This window comes from Malaclemys terrapin, chromosome 15 (assembly GCF_027887155.1).
Source record: "Malaclemys terrapin pileata isolate rMalTer1 chromosome 15, rMalTer1.hap1, whole genome shotgun sequence".
Classification (NCBI taxonomy): domain Eukaryota; kingdom Metazoa; phylum Chordata; order Testudines; family Emydidae; genus Malaclemys; species Malaclemys terrapin.
The window spans coordinates 6,593,102-6,609,442 of NC_071519.1; the positions used below are offsets into that span (position 1 = coordinate 6,593,102).

Sequence of the window (16,341 nt, forward strand, 5' to 3'; positions counted from 1 at the left end):
ACAGTGGGTGTTTTTTATCACCTGTACTAGGCTTTCTCTGGCTCCTCTATCTAATTTTAGAACCTGGTCCTTTCTCCATTGCCCTGAGGGGACAAGAATGGAGGGTGAAGGATCCCCTGTGCTCAGGATCACAAACTGAGCCCAACCGAAGGCTTTGACACAAACTCAAATGATGCCTCAGCTTCCTCCACAAGGATCACAAGAGTAACACAAACAAACCCCAAGAAGAACAATCCTCTTCTGCTTTCATTTAGGTCCATCACAACCTTCTCTACTTCTTCTTCCTCCTACCTAGGGGCTCTACCAGGAAAACACATGGAGCCAATACTAACTCTTTCCTAGAAGCCCAGGGAGGAGTTTTGATACCACCTCACATGAGCTGACAGGAGTTAAATTCCATGTAACGGGGCCCTTAGCTTTGCCTGCTCCCTAGCCTTGCTCTCTTGAGGCTCTTAGGCAGGAAATGTTTCTTCCTGTCTCTGAGCTTTAGTAGAGTAGGAAGAGAGGTCAAATTGACATTTCCATCATCCTCTGAGAGTGAGAGAGAATTTTCTCCTCTTCTATTCTAGCCTAGCTAAGAGAGGGAAAAATAACCCTTCAGGAGCTGAGTGTCCCCCTTCAGTAATCTTTAGCTTCTCTACTTCTTCTTACATTGGCTCCAGCTCTGTATTGGGCATATAAGTACTTCTGTGTCATATCCTTCCCAGCCCTTTTTATTGTCATGGAGTTTGTTTCAGGCTGCAGACAGAGTCAGCTCTCTACCTATCGACTGGATCACACTGTATTCATTTCTTATATATTTCTCGAACTCCTCGTTACTGCATTTGTGATGATTTATAAAAACCAGCCTGAGAGTAAAACAAGATGGCAATAAAAATAAATATTCCTTGCTAAAAATACCAATGGAACAGTAAGGAAATTTGTAGCTCAGAGCTTGCGTTAACATTGTTTGAAGACATGCAAGATGATGAGTGTTCAAAAATATTATGGGGAAAACATTATTTAAAAAGCGGAATGTGATGTTGTATGTTAAAAGAATGGGTTAGAGAGTTCCAATTATTATATTCTGATTCCTCACACCCCAGCCTTGCCTAGCCAGGAAAGTAGTGGAAATGTGATCATCAGTCAATAGATTTCTCTGACATGAAAAGGATACACGAGGCTGTTTGTAGTTAGCTCAGCATAAAAAAAAGGGACGGGGAAACTGCTGGCTGGTAGCTAAATACGCAGAACAAAGGGTTGGGATTCTTCTACACTCAGATTTGTTATGTAGCTGGCAGTCTCCCAAATGATGGTCTATTCCTTCCCTCAAAATGCAGGCTAACCCTCTCCTTTTGAGCTTAAAGTTCCACGAAAGGAAAAAAATAACAAGGAAGAAAGCATAGAAGCTATGGATGTAGTTGAGAAAGGACTTGGAGTGATAAAAGACCAGAGGCAGCAATGTTTCTGCCTGGTTTTGAACCAGGGACCTTTTGTGTGTTAGGCAAATGTGATAACCACTACACTACAGAAACCAACTTCTAGCATGTTTGGGCCCTTTTCAAAGACTCTCTCAGGAGCTGCTACACTAGCTGATTCCCTTTGAAGAACAGGGAAACAAAGGGCATCAAGAACTTATGGTTTTCAGATGATTCAAGAAAATGGAGTAGCATTGTCCCCCTCGGGTAGCCCCTGTTCAATTCCAGGTCAGAAAGCAAAACTCTTCTGCAAAAATATATAAAAAAATGTTGTGTTTCACTTTTCTTCATAAGTACAGTTGTGTGGCAATTAAATGATGACCCTAAAGTTTCATAAAAGCAAAGAAACTAAACAAAAAAGGGTGGGAAATATGGATGTATTTGAGAAAATGGCTTAGAATGAAGGAAGACAAAAATTGATTGTTAGAGAGTAAAGGCAGTGTTTTCCCCTGGTTTGGAACTTCTCTCACAACTACTGTAATAGGAAAGCTAAGCAAATGGTTTTCTATTGTTCCAAAGGAGATTGAAGTGAGGCCATTTTCTCCAGATAGAAGAAAATGGTCATGTCAGGAGTGGGATTTGAAACCACGTCTCTATGCAGAGACCAGAGCACCCAAGAGATAGGAAAAAGGAGTTTTAAAATTGGTGCTTTAGACCAGTCCACCATCCTAATGCTACAAAAAGTTTAAGTTACCAACCCTAATTTTCAATTAATATTTGATTAACAATTTAGGGAGTTCAAGATGGCACATCTCTTTCAACTCCTAGAGACCTTCTACAGCACAGCTGATCTTTAGACACACTCACCTGGACCTAAAGTTACACATTTCTTGGAGCTCCATGAGTTCTGAAGTGGTGTAATCTCCCTGCTCACCTTTTAAGTGAACAAAAGATGGTTGCTAGCATTCTGAGAAAGTAATGGTGAACCTCAAAATCCTGCCCTGTGGGCCAGATAGTTAAGCAACCAGCACCCACAATCTGTACCATGATAGCATCCTGTCTGACAAAAACTCACTTATCAATAGCTGGGATGTGAAATCCTCATTTCTTGTTCCCTCACTGTAGTCCCCACTTCCCTATTGTTTGTCATTATAATCTCTGTCTGGTTTTGTGATTGTTTCTGTCTGCTGTATAATTAATTTGTTGGGTGTAAACCAATTAAGGTGGGAGGCTATAATTGGGGGGAGGGATAGTTCAGTGGTTTGAGCATTGGCCTACTAAACCCAGAGTTATGAGTTCACTCCTTGAAGGGGACACTTAGAGATCTGGGGCAAAATCAGTACTTGGTCATGCTAGTGAAGGCAGGGGGCTGGACTCAATGACCTTTCAGAGTCTCTTCCAGAGATAGGATATCTCCATATATTATATTATTAGATAATCATGTTACAATATATTATGATTGGTTAGTTACATTTTAGTAAAATGATTGGTTAAGGTGTAGCTAAGCAGAACTCAAGTTTTACTATATAGTCTGCAGTCAATCAGGAAGTGTGAGAGCGGAATTGGAATTGTTTTGCTCAGGGCGGGAACAGGAACAGAGACACAGGCAAGGCTCTGTGGTGTCAGGCCTGGGAAGAGGGATACTGAGGAAGGAAATTGGAATCATTGCTTGCTGGAAGTTTATGCCAATAAACATCAAATTGTTTGCACCTTTGAACTTTGGGTACTGCTGCTCTCTGTTCATGCGACAAGGACCAGGGTATGGAAGGGTGAAGAGATAAACCCTTTAACAAGTACAAGTACATCTTTCAGGGTGTGAAAAATCCACACACCCCGAACCAGTATAGTTAAGCTGACCTAAACCCTGGTTAGATAGTGCTAAATGAAAAGAAAGATGGTTTTGTCAATGTAGCTATTAGAGGGATGGAAAACTCCTCCACTTTGGCCTGGTCTACACTACGGGTTTAGGTCGACTTTAGCAGCGTTAAACCGAATTAAGCCTGGACACGTCCACACAACGAAGCCCTCTCTTTCGACTTAAAGGGTCCTTTAAACCGGTTTCTTTACACCACCTCCGATGAGGGGATTAGCGATAAAACCGGCCTTTGCGGGTCGGAATTAGGGTAGTGTGGACGGAATTCGACGTTATTGGCCTCCGGGAGCTATCCCACAGTGCTTCATTGTGACCGCTCTGGACAGCACTCTCAACTCAGATGCACTGACCAGGTAGACAGGAAAAGACCCGCGAATGTTTGAATTTCATTTCCTGTTTGCCCAGCGTGGAGAGCACAGGTGACCACTCAGAGCTCATCAGCACAGGTAACCGTGATGGAGTCCCAGGATCGCAAAAGAGCTCCAGCATGGACCGAACGGGAGGTACGGGATTTGCTCGCCATATGGGGAGATGAAGCAGTGATAGCTGAACTCCGTAGCAGTAAAAGAAATGGAAAAGTATTAGAAAAGATCTCCAAGGCCATGAAGGACCGAGGCCATAACAGGGACCCACAGCAGTGCCGCGTGAAAATTAAGGAGCTACGGCAAGCTTACCACAAAGCCAGAGAAGCAAACGGAAGGTCCGGGGCAGAGCCGCAAACTTGCCGCTACTACGCGGAGCTGCATGCGATCCTAGGGGGTGCAGCCACCACTACCCCAACCGTGTGCTATGACTCTCTCACTGGAGAAACACACAGGGAAGACGGTTCGGGGAACGAGGAAGATGACGATGGAGGTACTGTAGGTAGCTCACAGCAGCAAGGAAGCGGAGAAACCGGTTTCCCCAACAGCCAGGATATGTTTGTGACCCTGGACCTGGAACCAGTAACCCCCGAACTCACCCAAGACCCTCAGGGCACACAGGAGACCTCTGGTGAGTGTAACTTTGTAAATATTTGTAAACATTACAAAAAAAAAAGCAAGCGTGTTTAATGATTAATTTGCCCTGGCAATCGCGGCCAGTACATCTACTGGAAAAGTCTGTTAACTTGTATGGGGATGGAGCGGAAATCCTCCAGGGACATCTCCAGAAAGCTCTCCTGGTTGAAATGGGGTGATTTTATTAAGGGGACATTCAGAGGTGCCCGTTCCTGCTCTTCTGACCAGAAATGTTCCCCGCTGTTAACCACGCGGTGGGGGGAGGGGTGAAGTGATCATCCCAGAGAATCGTGTGTGCGGGGGGGGGGGGGGGGGGTTACTTGTGTTTGTGCCGCATGTTAACCGGGAAACCGCAGCCCCTCCTTTTACATTGAAACCCCATTTTAAATGGACAACCCAATTCATCCTTGATATGGGAAATGCGCTGCTGTTTGCAACCTTTCCCGCATGTTAAGAAGGTTAAAAAAGCCAAAACACTGTGGCCTACCATGGCTGCCTGCAAGCCAAAATATGCGACCTTGTAATGAAAGAGTGTACCCATTGTGTCTTGTTTAACCAACTCTCCCTTCTCCTCCACCAGCTGCAAATGTTTCTCCTTCGCAGAGGCTTGTGAACATTAGAAAGAGAAAACGTAGGACGAGGGACGATATGTTCACGGAGCTGCAGATGTCCTCCCACGCTGATAGAGCACAGCAGAATGCGTGGAGGCAGTCAATGTCGGAGATGAGAAAAGCCCAATATGAACGAGAGGAGAGGTGGCAGGCTGAATCGCGGGATGAACAGAGCAAGTGGCGGGCTGAAGACGATAGGTGGCGTCAGCTTGCAGACAGACGGCAAGAGGCAATGCTCCGTCTGCTGGAGCATCAAACTGATATGCTCGAGCGTATGGTTGAGTTGCAGGAAAGGCAGCAGGAGCAGAGACCGCCGCTACAGCCCCTGTGTAACCAACAGCCCTCCTCCCCAAGTTCCATAGCCTCCTCACCAAGACGCCCAAGAACACGGTGGGGGGGCCTCCGTCCACCCAGTCACTCCACCCCAGATGATCGCCCAAGCATCAGAAGGCTGGCCTTCAATAAGAGTTAAAGTTTTAAAATGCAGTGTGTCCTTTTCCATCCCTCCTCCCCCACCCATCCCAGGCTACCTTGGCAATTATCCCCCTACTTCTGTGAGGAACTAATAAAGAATGCATGAATGTGAAAAAACAATGACTTTATTGCCTCTGCAAGCGGGAGGGGAGGGTGGGGTGGGGTGGTTTGTTTACAGGGAAGTAGAGTGAACTGGGTCAGGGGGGCGGTTTGGAGGGTTCATCAAGGAGAAACAAACAGAAGTTTCACACAGTAGCCTGGCCAGTCACAAAACTCATTTTCAAAGCTTCTCTGATGTGCACCGCGCCCTGCTGTGCTCCTCTAACCGCCCTGGTGTCTGGCTGCGCATAATCAGTGGCCAGGCGAGTTACCTCAACCTCCCACCCCGCCATAAATGTCTCCCCCTTACTCTCACAGATATTGTGGAGCGCACAGCAAGCAGCAATAACAATGGGGATATTCTTTTCGCTGAGGTCTGAGCGAGTCAGTAAGCTGCGCCAGCGCGCTTTTAAACGTCCAAATGCACATTCTACCACCATTCGGCACTTGCTCTGCCTGTAGTTGAACAGGTCCTGACTACTGTCCAGGCTGCCTGTGTACGGCTTCATGAGCCATGGCATTAAGGGGTAGGCTGGGTCCCCAAGGATCACGATAGGCATTTCAACATCCCCAATGGTCACTTTCTGGTCCGGGAAGAAAGTCCCTTCCTCCAGCTTTCGAAACAGAGCAGAGTTCCTGAAGACGCGAGCATCATGTACCTTTCCCGGCCACCCCACGTTGATGTTGGTGAAACGTCCCTTGTGATCCACCAGGGCTTGCAGCAGCATTGAAAAGTACCCCTTGCGGTTTACGTAGTCGGTGGCTTGGTGCTCCGGTGACAAGATAGGGATATGCGTTCCGTCTATGGCCCCACCACAGTTTGGGAATCCCGTTTCAGCAAAACCATCCACTATTGACTGCACGTTGCCCAGAGTCACTACCCTTGCTATCACCAGGTCTTTCATTGCCCTGGGAAATTGGATCACAGCAGCCCCCACCATAGATTTGCCCACTCCAAATTGATTCCCGACTGACCGGTAGCTGTCTGGCGTTGCAAGCTTCCACAGGGCTATCGCCACTCGCTTCTCAACTGTGAGGGCTGCTCTCATCCTGCTATTCTGGCGTTTCAGGGCAGGGGAAAGCAAGTCACAAAGTTCCATGAAAGTGCCCTTACACATGCGAAAGTTCCGCAGCCACTGGGAATCGTCCCACACCTGCAACACGATGCGGTCCCACCAGTCTGTGCTTGTTTCCCGGGCCCAGAATCGGCGTTCCACGGCATGAACCTGCCCCAGTGACACCATGATTTCCACATTGCTGGGGCCTGTGCCTTGTGAGAGGTCTATGTCCATGTCAATTTCCTCATCACTCTCGTCGCCGCGCTGCAATCGCCTCCTCGCCTGGTCCGGGTTTCGCCTTGGCATGTCCTGGCTCTGCATATACTCCAGGACAATGCGCATGGTGTTCATAGTGCTCATAATTGCCGCGGTGATCTGAGCGGGCTCCATGATCCCAGTGCTAGCTATGGCGCCTGGTCAGAAAAAAGGCGCGAAAGTAGTATCTGATGGACCAGGAGAAGGAGGGAGGGCGGGAGGGAGGGAGGGCCAAGTGACGACATGGCGTACAGGTACAGGAACAGGGAGAAACACAAACAACTGTCACACAGAATGGTCCCCCCAAAGATTAAACTGAAAACCCTGGGCTTAGCAGGCCATTGATTTCACGGAGGAAGGGGAAGCAAATGAATACAGAAGAAATCTATTTTTTACATCTTAAGCTGGCAGCCGACGGTGCAGCATGAGTGATAGCCTCTCCAGTACGATGATGACGGTTACCAATCATATAATACCATCATCTGCTAAAAGGCAAGGGGCTGCTGCTGTGTAGCAATGCAGCCCCATGTCTGCCAGCCCTACGTCCGCCAGCACCCAGCATCGCCCTCGGCCTCTTCTGGGTGCTTAGCAGACAATACTGGGCAATTGGCAGAAAATAGTATATTACGACTGGTAGCCATCATCATTGAAACAGTAGCATGTCTGCCCAGGTGGCCATGATTGACAGCCACTCCAGTACGACGACGATGGGTACCAGTCATAATATACCATCGCCTGGCAAGGGGCTGGTGCAATGCAGCCCTACGGCTGCCAGCCCCACGACTATCACTCATGCTATACCGTCTACCGCCAAAAGGCAGTTAGCAGCTGCTGCTGTGTAGCAATGCAGTCCCACGTCTGCCGGCACCCAGAGGACATATGGTGACGGTGAGCTCAGCTGAGCTGAGCGGGCTCCATGTTGTCTGCACAGGTAATCCAGGTAACCCAGGTAAAAAGGCGCGAATCTATTGTCTGCCGTTGCTGTGACGGGGGACGGAGGGGCCTGACGACATGTACCCAGAACCGCCCGCGACACTGTTTTGCATCATCCGGGCATTGGGATCTCAACCCAGAATTCCAAGGGGCGGCGGAGACTGCGGGATAGCTGTGGGATAGCTACCCATAGTGCAATGCTCCGGAAGTCGACGCTAGCCTTGTACTGTGGACGCAGTCCGCCGACTAAAGCACCTAGAGCATTTTATGTGTGGACACACACAATCGGCTGTATACAACCGATTTCAATAAAACCGGCCTCTATAGATTCGAACTAATTTCGTAGTGTAGACATACCCTTACTGTAGCAACTGTCTACTCCAAACTGCTATAGCAGTGTTACAACAGCATTTTAAGTGTAGCTAGCCCAAGCATGAGACCAGATGTGGCTCCAGTTTTGCAGTGGGGAAGTCCAGGCACTAAGATGACAGCAATGACAATACACCAATGCCTCTAGAGTTAGCAGGATTCAAACCTGTGTTCAGAGACCCCGATGGATTTCCTAGGTCAGCACCTTAACCACTCAGCCACAGCTACTTCATATACACATGCTTCACTACACAACAATTCTGTTCTCACTGAATTGTCACTTCAAATTGTTTGCTCAGACCCGCTCCCCCAGCACACTCATAGCTGTGCATTAGTGTATGTGTGTACATGGCTGAACAGCAAGAATTCCTGCCCATTTCCCTTCCAGCTGGAGCATGATTAGAGTGTGTTTGTGGTTAACGACATTGCTATAGATTGTTGTTCACGCCCCACTTTGACAATGCAGACAGTCCCTTTCCAATTCAAATCTCTAGCATATCATTCCAATAGCAGGAGTCAGGATTTCTCTGGGGCACTGAAATTTTTCAGGGGGTTGGTGCATGAACTCAGCCTTGCATTCCATCCTTGATGTTTCATGGACTATAACAGCAGCATAAAGAAAGAGCCGTGCCAATTTCTCACTGTCAGAGGTGAAGGTGGCCACGTCCCCTCTGTCTGACCATTGCCATTGCAGGAGAGAAGGTTTCAATAGAATTGAATGCCCTGGCTCAGACAAGAGACACAGGGAGGTTTTGCTATTCACGGATCTGTGCAAATGAAGTTGTGTCTGTGTGTGAAATTGAGGAGGGAAATGGAACGTCCACATGGTGGCCCAGTGCCTTAATGAATGTGGGTGAAGGACTCGGGCTGAGAAATGATTTTACAGGAGTTTGTATCAATTTATTGCCCTGATTAAAAGCTATGGCTAAAAGGCAGCCACTGTTGTTACTACTTGAATCTGCTTGGGGACACCCGAGTGGGTGTCAAGTCCATTGCCTTAACCAGGGCCAGTCAATTATTTTCTCAAGATCCAAATTTCTTGCTCAAGGTATAGTCAATGTCTAGACTCCAGAGCCAATAATACACTGATAATAATAAGAATATAGAAAGATTCTGCAGTCACTATGGGCATAACTACGATGATTGTTTCGTGTTTCGCTCTTTATATCTGGCACCACCATCTTGCCCTTTAGTCTTGTAGATTACCAAGGGTAAAACTAAACATCTCTTCAGCTACAAGGGACTGTTTGTGTTCATTCCTGTTAGCTACACAGGGATTTGATGTAGCTGCTTTCAATCCTCCGGCTCTGCCGGGATAAGTAACATTTCAGTCTGTCACTGAACTGATGAAGGGAGATAATTTTTTGACAGGTTACGCCTCCTATTAAAGGTGTTTGTCTGGCTGGCAGCCCTGGTTCCCAGGTCTCTCCTGAGGGAAGAAAGCTTCTGTGCAAAATACCAAAACTTTTAACAGAGAGGAGCGAAAGGCAATGGCCACATGATGGGGCCAGTATGTACCGCAACATGGTTCTTTTATGTGGGATGACTCTGAACACTGACTGATCTCCACTCCCTTGGATTTGAAGAGATGTTTAGATTTGCACTTGGGAACCTATAAGGCTGAAGCAATTTTATGGATGGTGACACTACGATTGAAGGGTTATTTAATGCTGTAAAAATTGTTAAAAACACTTAGCTTAAACTTGAACTGCCTGTTATTAAAGGTTTGTTTCCCCACATCAGTTCCATAAGTTACAAGCTAGGGACGCATCGGTTGGAAGTAACGGAGGAGGAGAAAGACCTCGGAGTCCTGGTAGACTGCAGGATGACTATGAGTCGGCAATGTGACGTAGCAGTGAAAAAAGCCAATGCCGTCTTGGGATGCATTAGGCGAGGTATATCTAGTAGGGATAAGGAGGTGCTGCTTCCATTGTACAATGCACTGGTGAGACCACATTTGGAGTACTGTGTGCAGTTCTGGTCTCCCATGTTTAAAAAGGATGAACTCAAACTGGAACAGGTACAGAGAAGGGCCACTAGGATGATCAGAGGAATGGAAAACCTGTCATATGAAAGGAGAATCGAGGAGCTCGGTTTGTTTAGCCTAACCAAAAGAAGGCTGAGGGGGGATATGATTGCTCTCTTTAAATATATCAGAGGGTTAAATACCAGGGAGGGAGAAGAATTATTTCAGCTCAGTACTAATCTGGACACGAGAACGAACAGATATAAACTGGCCATGGGGAAGTTTAGGCTTGAAATTAGACGAAGGTTTCTAACCATCAGGGGGGTGAAATATTGGAACAGCCTTCCGAGGGAAACAGTGGGGGCGGAGGACCTGTCGGGCTTTAAGATTAAGCTAGATAAGTTTATGGAGGGAATGGTTTAATGGGATAACGTGATTTTAGTCAAATCAACAGCGTGCCATCGCTGGTAAATAGTATCAATGGCCAATGAGGGTCTGGCTGGAGAGTCTTGCCTACATGCTCAGGGTTCTACTGATCGCCATATTTGGGGTTGGGAAGGAATTTTCCTCCAGGGTAGATTGGCAGAGGCCCTGGAGGTTTTTCGCCTTCCTCTGCAACATGGGGCAGGGGTTGCTAGCTGGAGGATTCTCTGAAACTTGAAGTCTTTAAATCACAGAATTTGGGGACTTCAACAGCAGAGTCAAGGGAAAGGGGTTGGGTCAGCTTTTGTGGTCTGCATCATGCGGAGGGTCAGACTAGATGATCATAATGGTCCCTTCTGACCTTGAAGTCTATGAGTCTATAAGCTCTGGTAGTAACGCCCTGGGTTCTCTCCTGCCTCAGTGGAAACTAAGGGGAATCGTCCCATGCTGCCCTTGGCTCCAGGCTGATTTTTCTGGGGAGGGGACTGTAATTGATTTGTTTGCTGTTGAGAAGGGAGCCAGGCCATTTCTCAGGGAACGAGAACTCCCAGCAACTTCCCAGCCAAACCCAGGCTGCTGCCCTGTCCCAGCCTCTGTTCACGGGGGGGCCCTGCATGTTTGACTGTAGAGCATAGAGAAGGCAGCAGCTGAGGCAGAGGACAGCCTGGGCTGGACAGATGCTAGAAGCATAGCATCAGAGGCCTCTACAGGCTCCCTCCTCAGCAGAAATCAATCAGTCCCCACCTGCACCTCGGGACAGCAGCCTGCAGCCGAGGGCAGTGCCGAGTGGGGGTTTCTCTTTTTCCTCTTCCTGGGGTGAGCAGACACCTGGGGCTGTTTCTAGCAGAGCCGTTGGAACTGAATTGGGAACCAGCTTTTAATAACAGGCAGCTCAAGTTCAGACTAATTTTGTTACAATTTTCTTTATAATATAAAATAATTCAAAAGTAAATGGGCAGGAATTATTGTAACTCTTTTCTCCTAGTGTTCCCGGCCATAGAGAGACATGGCTTTTTGGCTTTTCATAAAACGGGAGTCAGGTTCGTTCACTGTTCAGAATTAATGTGCACAGAAGCCTGTTGGGTTTCATTTCTTAGGTTCTGCTGCCATCGTGTGACCATTTCCTTCCCCTCCTTTCTGTCCAAAGCGCAGAGTCCAATTCCTCCAGGGAGAGAAGGACATCTTTCTTCTTTCCTTCCTAAACAGCCCCTTTCCTTAGAGAGCCCCTTGCTGGGATCTGGGTGGGGAACAGCCCTTTCTGAGGATTAATTTTACAGCATATTTGGTGTTGATATATAGATTTTACAGCCAGGCTAGATCACTATGTACCTCTGCTCTGACCTGATTCATAACAGAGTCCAGAGAATTTTACCCAGTGACTCCTACATCCACCCCAAAATCTTCTGCTGAAGGAGGAGGGTTATATAATATATATGGAGATATACCTATCCCATAGAGCTGCAAGGGACCTAGAAAGGCCTTTGAGTCCACCCCCTGCTTTCACTAGGAGGATCAAGTACTGATTTTTGCCCCAAATCCTTAAGTTGTCCTCTCAAGGATAGAGCTCCAAATGCTGGGTTTAATAGGCCATTGCTCAAACCACTGAGCTATCCCTCCCACAGCTTTGGGTTTTTTTTTAGAAAGTCATCATGTTTGGATGTAAAGGTGTGAAATGGGAAAATTGCCCCTCTTTCAAGTTTAAATGTTTTAACTTCTACCTCTAGACCAGGGTGGCCAACCTGAGCCTGAGAAGGAGCCAGAATTTACCAATGTACACTGCCAAATGTACACCTTTGTATGCAACTACTGAGACAATTGTGAACCTGCCTATCATTATCATTATCACTTTGAAATAATGATGATGATGTACACTTGGCTCTATATCCCAGTGTGCCCTGGACTTCTACAGGTTGCATTCACCAATCCAACCATTTGGCACTTTCAGATGGGTACCTCTGTATTGTGCCTGATCCTTGTACAGCTATAAAAGGCTGATAGATGCTGATATTTCCCCCTCTTTTTAACCAGCACTAATAGGAAGCCAGGCTAGGGCTGGGAAGAGAGAGAGAGAGAGAGCAGCAGGTTTCTCCTATTGTTTCCTGCTCTCTTTTTCTTGACTAGTTTCTCCTCTGCACCAACTTGCTCTTTTTTTTCAGTAAACCTGGCTAGCTCAGTTGGTAGAGCATCAGACTTTTAATCTGAGGGTCCAGGGTTCAAGTCCCTGGTCAGGTGATAAACTACTGCCCAAGATTTTAATAATCTGTCTTTCTGGAGTCCTCATAGATGTTACTTTTTCTCTTCAGGATTTTTCCTTTCCTAAGAAGGGCCTTTGTGTGTGTGGGATTGAAGGGGCAACTTCCTAACATCCCCTATGTCCTTGCAAGCTGGAGGAATAAAGGCCTCTGGGCATATAGCTTCTTCCTCCCCTGCACACACACACACTGAATATCCCTAAGGAACTAAAATCACCTACTGCCTTCCCCTGTCCTGCTGGATCCCCAAATGCTCTTCACCCCGAACCCATGTCCCCTCTATTCCCAGTGCCCCTGTGTTGGGGCTGCTGACATGACTTCTACTACCCCTGGGCTTACATTGCAATGTAGACATACCCTGAGAGTGCATCTATACTGTGATAAAAGCTCTGTGGCCCGGCTGGCCTGGATCTTCTGACTTGGGCTCCTGGGGCTCAGGTTGTGAGGCTAAAAACTGCAGTGTAGACATTTGGGCTCATACTGGATCCCAGGCTTGGAGACCCTCACCCCTCGTGGGGTCTCAGAGGCTGGGCTCAAGCCCAAGTGTCTACACTGTAATTTTACAACCCTGTAGCACAAGCCCCACAAGCCTGAATCAACTGACCCAGGGTTTGAGAATAGTGACTTGGGTGTGTTTATGACAGCCTAACATTATGTCTACACTATGTCCACACTGCAATGAAATACCCAGGGCTGCCCCATGCCAGCTCAGGCTGCCGGGGCTTGGGCCGTGGGGTGGTAAATTTCGGCTCATGCTCAATAGCAGGCTCTGGGATCCCACAAGGTTTGGAGGGAGTTTAGCAAGCGAAAAAGGTAAAATGGCAGTGGAGTATTACCGTGGACTCAATGGCATTTCTCCATTGATTTGTCTGCTTTGGGGCAGGGACAATAACATGTCCTGATGCATTTGTTATTTCAAAGGGTGGTTTAGGATTTTCATTCTCACACACAGTGCACAAAGCAGGACTCAACCCAGGGTGTAAACTAAATGAACCGCCCACAGATTCTGGTAGCCACAATGAGCCATTTGGTATGAGAACTCAGACCTGACCCTGTCCCAGAGGGAGGGGGTCATCTGTGAGGAGGTTGGAACACTGACCTATCAGCTCTTAACTCCCAAACTTTCAGTAACTCTATTATCAGTGCCCGTGAGTGTAATTTAAACCATAAATTGGTGACCCTGGACTAGACTAAAGGCCCATGTAACTCTGTATTTTGTTCTTTGACAGTAGCCAATACCAATACAGTAACCACAAAGACACCACTAGGATTTGAACCCAAGATCCCCTGTTTACTAAATAGGTGCTTTAGCCAACTAAGCCATGGTGCCTGCTAGTGGTCAAAACATGGTGTCTGCCCTCACTTGACTTCTTGCCAGACCCCACCCAGGCCTGACAAGTTTGCTCGTGTTTGGATTCTGCAAAGCAGAAGAGCAGGTGAAGTTTTCCTTGCAAGCTATGTGTGTGTGAATCTTTGGCCAGGGCTGCACTACAAAGTTATTTCAGCAGAATTATATTGCTCAGGCATGTGAAAAACACACTATACTCCCTCGGTCGGCAGCTATTGGCGGGTGTACACACTGCAATGCCACGTCTAGAGACAAAACTACCCTGTTTTGGTGACAAAATAAAACCACCTCGATGAGAGGCCGAGAGCTTTTTGCTGCAAACTTAAATTGACAAAGTGTCAGTGTAAACACTGCTGGTCATTATATCACCATAACTGGCCTCCACCAATATCCCACATGCCCGCCGTGAACTGGCGGCCCTGCATTCCTGCTACAGAGGCTGGGCCCCTCCCCTTTCATCGCTCCGGGAAGCTCTGACAGCTGAGCCTGCTGCTCTGCTCCGGCAGCAAGGAGCAAATCACTGCCGTGGAATGCTGCTCTCTCCCGCACTACCAACGCAGAACAAGTGGCAGGAGCTTCCTCATAGTGCCGGACCATTGGTGTCTGAACTGTGGTGCCCCCGTGATGCCCCTTCCCCAGGGCCCCTCACTCACTCTGCCCCTTCTCCCTGAGGCACCAACCCCACACTGCCCCTTCTCCCTGAGACCCCACCCCACCCTCCCGCCAAGGCCACACCCACAGAATGCCTCTTCCCCCCAAGACTTGGCCTTGTCCCCCCCCTCCATTGTTTGTCCTTATGGCAGGTAAAAAGTGGTGGGGCCTTGGCCCTCTAAACCCCCTTATTCTGGCACCACTGATGGAGCTAGGCAGGCAGCAGTATGTGTGTGTGTGTTTGTGAGAGAGAGAGAGAGAGACTGCTGTGTTGTGCCAGTGAGGGAAGTGAGGGCTGACGTTGGGGTGGATGTCAGGACTGTTCCCCTTCCCCTGACTCAGGACTGGTTGCTTCCCACAGCTGTCTGAACTTAAATACAGCGTGCCCACACACTCACTCTTCCGCAACACACACACTCCCCCAACACACACACTGTCTCTCCCCTCCACCACGCTCTTTGTCACACACTTTCTGCCCGCCATGCACACTGCAGTTGAAAAGCAGCTGGCAATCTAATAGGATGCCCATGGAACAATGGGATAGAGAAACCTGCATCATGTGATGCTGTACCGGCCCATGAGGCATTGCAAACCCTTCCCAAAGCACTCTGTGGCCAGTTGCACAGTGGGATAGCTACCCAAAGTGCACTGCTCTCTGTGGCGATCCAAGAGCTGCTAGCATGGATGTGCTCTGGTGACACAAGCAGTCTAGTGTAGACATGCAACAGCGTTTTAATTAAAATGCTTTAACAAAAGCAGCATAGCTCTGTAGTGTAGACATAGCCTGAGAGTGAGACAAGACCCAGATGCCGTTAGCACCAAAGATGCTCAGGCACTGAAGCTAAAGAGCCACAACTTCCTCCATAGCTGGCAAGATTCAAACCTTCACAGGAAGACCCCATTGGAGTTAATCATCATCTTAATCACTCAGCCACAGCTACTTGGTTTATGTAGTTTTCTAACTACACTCTAGTTCTGTTCTCACTGAGTGATCATTTCCAATTATTTCTTCAGACCAGCTTCCACAGCACACTCACTGCTGTGCCATTGTGTGTGTGTGTCTGTGGCTGAACAGCAAGAATTCCTGCTCATTTCCTTTCTGGCTGGAGAATGATGAGAGTGTGTTTGTGATTAATGATGTTGCTGTAGATTGTTGTCTATTTCCTGCCTTGATAATTCAGACAGTCCCTTTCCCGTCGTATCCCCAGTACTTCAGTGATAGGGTTACCATATTTTGTGCCTCCAAATGGAGGACACTCCACGAGACCCCGGCCCCGCCCCCAGCCCCGCCCACGCCCCCACCCCAACTCCGCCCCCTCCCCAAAGTCTCCGCCCCCTCCCCTGCTTCCTGCGAACATTTAATTCGCGGGAAGCCTGAAGCAGGTAAAGGGGGGGGGGAGGAGGTGCGGCCCAGGTTGGCCCCCCCGCGGCTCCAGCCTGGGTCGGCTCGGGCCCTGGGGTGCCGGCCCCGGCCGACCACCCCCGGCCCGCCCAGCACTGCCGGCCGGCCCCCGGCGGCCTGGCGCACCCCCCGGCCCCGCGACCCCGGACCGGCTCCCGGACCGGCCCCCCGGCTCAGTGCACCCCACGGCTCCCGGCCCGGCGCACCCCCCAGCGGCCCGGCCCCGCGGCCC

General features: G+C 48.5%; 2 non-coding genes across 2 annotated transcripts; one reads left to right on the forward strand and one right to left on the reverse strand.

Moving 5' to 3' along the window:
- Positions 1 to 1,441: 1,441 nt before the first annotated feature.
- Positions 1,442 to 1,514, reverse strand: TRNAV-AAC (transfer RNA valine (anticodon AAC)). The gene has a single exon. It is a non-coding gene; the product is annotated as a tRNA-Val (tRNA).
- Positions 1,515 to 12,615: 11,101 nt separating this feature from the next.
- Positions 12,616 to 12,688, forward strand: TRNAK-UUU (transfer RNA lysine (anticodon UUU)). The gene has a single exon. It is a non-coding gene; the product is annotated as a tRNA-Lys (tRNA).
- The last annotated feature ends 3,653 nt before the right edge of the window (positions 12,689 to 16,341 follow it).